At 40.7% G+C, this 5,874-nt stretch overlaps 1 protein-coding gene across 1 annotated transcript in view; it reads right to left on the bottom strand.

The window, feature by feature from the left end:
• Positions 1–5,465, bottom strand: part of LOC117502127 (transmembrane protein 79-like) — a 29,242-nt gene extending 23,777 nt beyond the window's left edge. The window contains exon 1 of the mRNA XM_034161135.1: positions 5,303–5,465. The gene's annotated coding sequence lies outside the window, so the exon portion shown is untranslated. The remainder of the gene's footprint in view (positions 1–5,302) is intronic.
• Between the last annotated feature and the right edge of the window lie 409 nt (positions 5,466–5,874).

Here is a 5,874-nt window from a genome sequence, read left to right as displayed (position 1 = left end):
ATTTGCAGATGACAACACTATAGTGGGTCTGTTAACAAGAGATGATGAGACCCATCACAGAGAAGAGGTGCAACATATGACACAGTGGTGTTCAGTAGGCATGTGGAGATTAATCAATATGAATCTGTATCTAGATACAAACGCGATCCGAGTGCATCGATTCATTCAGTGTGCATCGATTCATTTGATGGACTGAATCGTGTTGCATTGCTTGCTGGCTGCTTGCATTGATTTTATTCCAATGCACATTGAATACACCACGGACCAAAGTCAGAAAGCTTAACAATTTCCTTATCAGTCCTTTGGTTTGGGACACTGGAGCGGCTGTTGTTTTTGAGGGTGTTTAAAGGGAAATGTTCATTTCTCTACACTGAATGCAGACTGCGGCGGGTCTGCTTGAAGCTTGATGCAACGAAGCAGCACTTCGACCCGCTGTTCACTGGTTCTCTGCTTCACTTCCAGCGGCAGGTCTGCAATGTCTTCATTAACCCCTCTCAAAGCCATTTAAAGACATCAATCCTGAATCAGCTTTTTGTGGATTAAAGTCACGAACTGGGACTCTTACACTGTTGCAGGCAAGAAACGTCCAACGTTCCACATTGGAGTTTTACGTGATGGTTCTCTTGCATGAGCACCAGCCGTGCGTAAACTGAAGTTGTCCATCAGGTAAAGGAAATAATAATAATAATGATGATAATAATATCCTCTGTTTTATGAGACTAAATGCACAGCTCCAAAGAGTTGCGCAGATTTCAGTCTGAATTAATAACTTCAGAGCAATTTGCAGTTTTAAATCAAATCACACCTCTTTCCAAACGTTATAATACAAACAATAAATTACAACCGACCATCCCCCCGAATCACTGTCAGTGATGAGGGTTAGGGTTAGGGAAACCTTGGGGAATCCCCCTGGCAGATCTATGTGCAAGAATTCTGGGGTGTGCCATGAATCATATGAATGCAGTGTGTGGACACAATTAAAATGAAATTGTCATTTCAGCGCCAGAAATACATTTGCAAATGCACAAATTAGTCATAATTGGATGCTTAAATTAACCAGGAAGGAGTTTCATAAAGGCCATATTTATAACACATAAAGTAGATATCAATACCTTCAAAATGGAATCAGTTTGAAGAGTTTTATTTACTGCCCACATGAATGTTTCTTCTAATATAATTCAACCACAAAATGTTTTTTTCAGATTTCAGGGGTTTCTCCCACAATAACTGTTTACCACAGATATGCCAAATTTACATATTTTATAGCCAGTATAGCTGGCATTAAGGAGCCAAGAAATGGAAAGGCTTCTTTGAGTGTAATGTATGCTTCAGTGTCTCAAACATGGATGCTCACAGTAGTCAATGTAATATTTTCCATAGTTTGAGCATATATAAACTTCACAGTTTAGTGTCAATGTCTGTTGTTTGACAAGTCTGAGTGTCCATGACAACTGCCACAGAAAATTTCAGGCCTCTAAGTCCATTATTTGCTGAGATATTCTACCTTGAACATGGCTCCAGAAATGACAGCCATAATTTCTGCCTAAAAATGGCAGACCCCATGCACACTAAATTGGCCATATCTCAGAAACTATTTGGCCTACAGGCCTCAAACCTCAGATTTGTTGTTCTCAACAGTCTTGGAATATTTGATTAAAATTTGAAGAAAATCTGAGACAAAGTGTGTGAGGCCCTCGTTGAATTGACATGGAATGACCCTGTTCCTTAGCCTATTAGTCCGTGTCCTTATAGTGCGGTACCTCTTTCCCGATGGCAGAGGAACAACCCGGGAATGTCCCGGGTGGCTGTTATCCTTGCAGATGGCCCGTGCTTTCCTCTGCAAACGCTTAACATACACAGAATCTAAGCCTGGAAGCTTAGCTCCTACAATCTTCTGTGCCATCTTCATCACCCGGGACAGATCTTTTCTGTCCTCTGCCATGCAGCTGCTGTACCACACTGTGCAGCCCTGGCAGAGAATGCTCTTGATGGTGCTTCTGTAGAGGTTTCTGAGCAGCCGTGGAGCCAGAGCAGCCTGCTTCAGCTTCCTCAGGAAGAGCATCTTCGGCTGGGCTTTTTCACCAGGTTGTGGGTTTGTGATGTTCATGTCAGATCCTTGGTGATGTGGGTGCCAAGGAACCTTATTAAGACCACCCTCTCCACCTCTTCTCTGCTGATGTGTAGTAAGGGCCGTGAGACTCTCCTGGTCCTCCTGAAGTCTGTGATGACCTCCTTGGTTTTGGTGGTATTGAGAACCAGGTCGTTGTCTGCCCACTACTCCGACAGGTGTTTGACCTCCTCCCTGTACCACGTCTTGTTGTCATCACTGATAAAGCCTACCACTGTAGTGTCGTCTGCAAACTTTATCAGTGTGTTGGTGGAGTGAGTGTGGATGCAGTCCTGGGTGAAGAGCATGAAGAATGCTGGACTGAGCACACACCCCTGTGGTGTGCCTGTGTTCATGGTTATGGTGCCAAATGTCAGGTTCCCCATCCTGAGGGTTAACAATATCACATTCCTGGGTCTCCACATAACAAAAGACCTGCGATGGACAATTCACACCACCTACATAGTGAAAAAGCTCAGCAGAGACTTTTCTCTTATGAAACTCAGGAAAACCAGACTCCCCACTCAGCTCCTTGTGAATTTCTACAGGAACACAATAGAGAGCATCCTCTGCTACAGTGCCACACTGTGGCACTCCAGCTGCACAGCAGAGAACTGGAGAGACTTTGCTTGGATAACTACAGTAGAATGGCACAGAGGATTGTGGATACCAAGCTTCCAGATCTGAATAGCATCTATGCCAGTTGCCTACGGAGGACGGCTAGCAATATTATCCGGGATCCCATCCACCCACGTCCCAAATTGGTTGTCCCCCTTCCACTGGGCAAAAGATTCAGGACCATAAAAACACGAACCAACAGAGCGCTGCGGCCTCCATCAACACACACACACACACACACACACACACACACACACACACACACACACACACACACACACACACACACACACACACACACACACACACACACACACACACACAACCACTGAGGACACTAAGAACCAATCACTACCACACCCCAGCCTTGAACGTGCTGCAGAAATGCACCAGGTCACTTTGCCATGTGTATTTATTTATTATACTGTGTATATAGTGCATCCGGAAAGTATTCACAGTGCTTCACTTTTTCCCACATTTTGTTATGTTACATAGGGATGGGTATTGATTTTATCGATATTGATGCCATTATCGATTCCGCTTATCGATCCCATTCCTTATTGATTCCCTTATCAATACCTCTTTTGAATTTTCTGTGAACTAAAAGTAGGCGTTACAGGTTTTCAATGTCAACAACATTTTATTGAGTCTTAAAGTAAATAAATATGAAATTGGTCACTGGATCCTTGATCTCTGGACATAAATAAAATAAACAAAATCTGTAGTTTTTATCAAAACCATTTACTTTCAGATATTAATGACAGAAATGTAACCCCATAGCCTCTGAGCTGAGCTCAGCTGGCTGCACTGCACATCAGGATGTAATTCATAAAACACGGATGATGTCTCATTTTGGGAGAAAAAAAAAATTTTTGGTTTGTTGTCTGTATTACTTTTGGAAAGAAGTGTCATATGATCTAAAACTGTAATTCGCTTTGAAGTTATTAATTCCGACCAGACTCTAACTTGACTCAGCAGAGATGAGCGCAGCGTTTGGAGCTGTGCAAATGGAACAGAACGGAGAGCAATTCTCATTTCTTGCCCGCAACAAGACAAGAGTCCCAGTTAGTGACTTTAATCCACACAAAAGTGACTTACGATTGACATATTTTAATGGCTTTGAGAGGTGTTAAGAAATGGACTTGCTGCTTCTGAAAAGCAGTGAAGCAGAGAACCAACTAAACAACGGGTCGGAGCACTGCTTCACTGCTTCAAGCAGTTGCAGAAACAGCTGATTACAGACCCGCTGCAGGGTCTGTAATCAACGTAGAGAAATGATAGTTTTCCCGATAAACATCCTCAAAAACAACGGCCGCGCTGAAGGACCGATAAAAGATTTGTTAAGCAAAAAGGCTATTGAAGTCGGTGGATCAAATCATTTCTTAACGATTCCCGAAAAGAACCGGTTCTCGATACCCACTATATATACACTCAACAAAAATATAAACGCAACACTTTTGGTTTTGCTCCCATTTTGTATGAGATGAACTCAAAGATCTAAAACTTTTTCCACATACACAATATCACCATTTCCCTCAAATATTGTTCACAAACCAGTCTAAATCTGTGATAGTGAGCACTTCTCCTTTGCTGAGATAATCCATCCCACCTCACAGGTGTGCCATATCAAGATGCTGATTAGACACCATGATTAGTGCACAGGTGTGCCTTAGACTGCCCACAATAAAAGGCCACTCTGAAAGGTGCAGTTTTGTTTTATTGGGGGGGATACCAGTCAGTATCTGGTGGGACCACCATTTGCCTCATGCAGTGCAACACATGGCAGCAAGATTCACAAAAAGAAGAAGAAAAAAAAGTTAATCCTAGTTTGCATACTATACAAAATGTATTCACACGACAAGCAGACAGATAGCATACCATGCAAAACTTTAAAAATATCCAATAATAATAATGATGACGACGAAAAGCTGCTCATCTAATAATCATAAACAAACAAAGTAAAAAGTCATCCTACTTTTCACCTTTGAAAAATAATTATATGTAAGTGGTAAAACTTTTAATTTCTTAGATGCTCTCCTGGCATTTTTTTTAAAAACGGGTTTTATTTCATTGTATTTATTTTTATTCTTATGGGAGCTTTGACAACTGTCTTTGTGCACCAACAGTAAAACATAAGGTAAAAATAATGTCCCCATAAATAATGTCTTTGGCTGACAGATAGGTAGATTAACATTCTAATCTGAAAACTAAACCCAAACATGTTTTAAAATAAATGTAAAGACAGTGTCTGGATTGGGAATAGCTTTTTGGAATGGAAGATTTTTAACTTTTCAAATAGACTTTATTGCTTTAAAGACAATTTTTTTAAGATTCTGGACTCTAAGTTTGTCTTTTAGCCGTACGATAAACAATGAGAACTGTCAGAACTTTATTATGAGCTAACTTTGTTAACAGGCCTGTTGTGTCGCACTGCGAACAGTCAGAACTTTGTGGACTTTGTGACCAACGGGCCTGTTGCGTCACAATGAGGAATGTCGTTCAGCAGCTCACCTTCACCGCCAGCCCTGTTTGTTTTCTTCACTTACTGAATATTTGAGCAGAACGCGGTAAACTTACCTGCTGTCACACTGCTGATATAATCCACACGTTCGACTAAAAGTCCACTGTCGTGTTTACTCGTTTTTGTTTTTTTTTTTTTTTCTCTCCGGTGGAAATAAGCAACCTCTCAGGTGAGACAACAGGTGTTGTGCTTCAAACAGAGCCGGAAACAGTAAAGAGCTCTCACTGTCTCCACTTCCAGGTACTGATACGTCATCATCATGTCCCCGCCCTTTTAAGAAGTTGAATATTTATTTTTATTGTTATTATTATTTCAAATATGCCACAGATATTTCTTAAAATGAAGTACAACAAAAAAGAAATTATAATTATTGAAATAGATGACAAATATCTACAGAATATTTTTTTTAAATTTGTAGGAATTTTTTTAACTGCATATTCAGAAATTCAAAAAGCTTCACCATTCTGAGAACATTTCAAATCATATTTATATTTTATTAATACTCTATTTAATAATCTAACTAGTTTTTTTTCCAGAAAATACTAAAACATGCAGGGGTGGTAGCCAGGTGGTTCACACAAAAGGTTGCTGGTTCAAACCCCACCCCTGCCACATTTCTCCATGTAAT

Source organism: Thalassophryne amazonica, chromosome 20, assembly GCF_902500255.1.
Source record: "Thalassophryne amazonica chromosome 20, fThaAma1.1, whole genome shotgun sequence".
Taxonomy (NCBI): domain Eukaryota; kingdom Metazoa; phylum Chordata; class Actinopteri; order Batrachoidiformes; family Batrachoididae; genus Thalassophryne; species Thalassophryne amazonica.
This window is presented reverse-complemented; position numbering and strand designations above follow the sequence as displayed.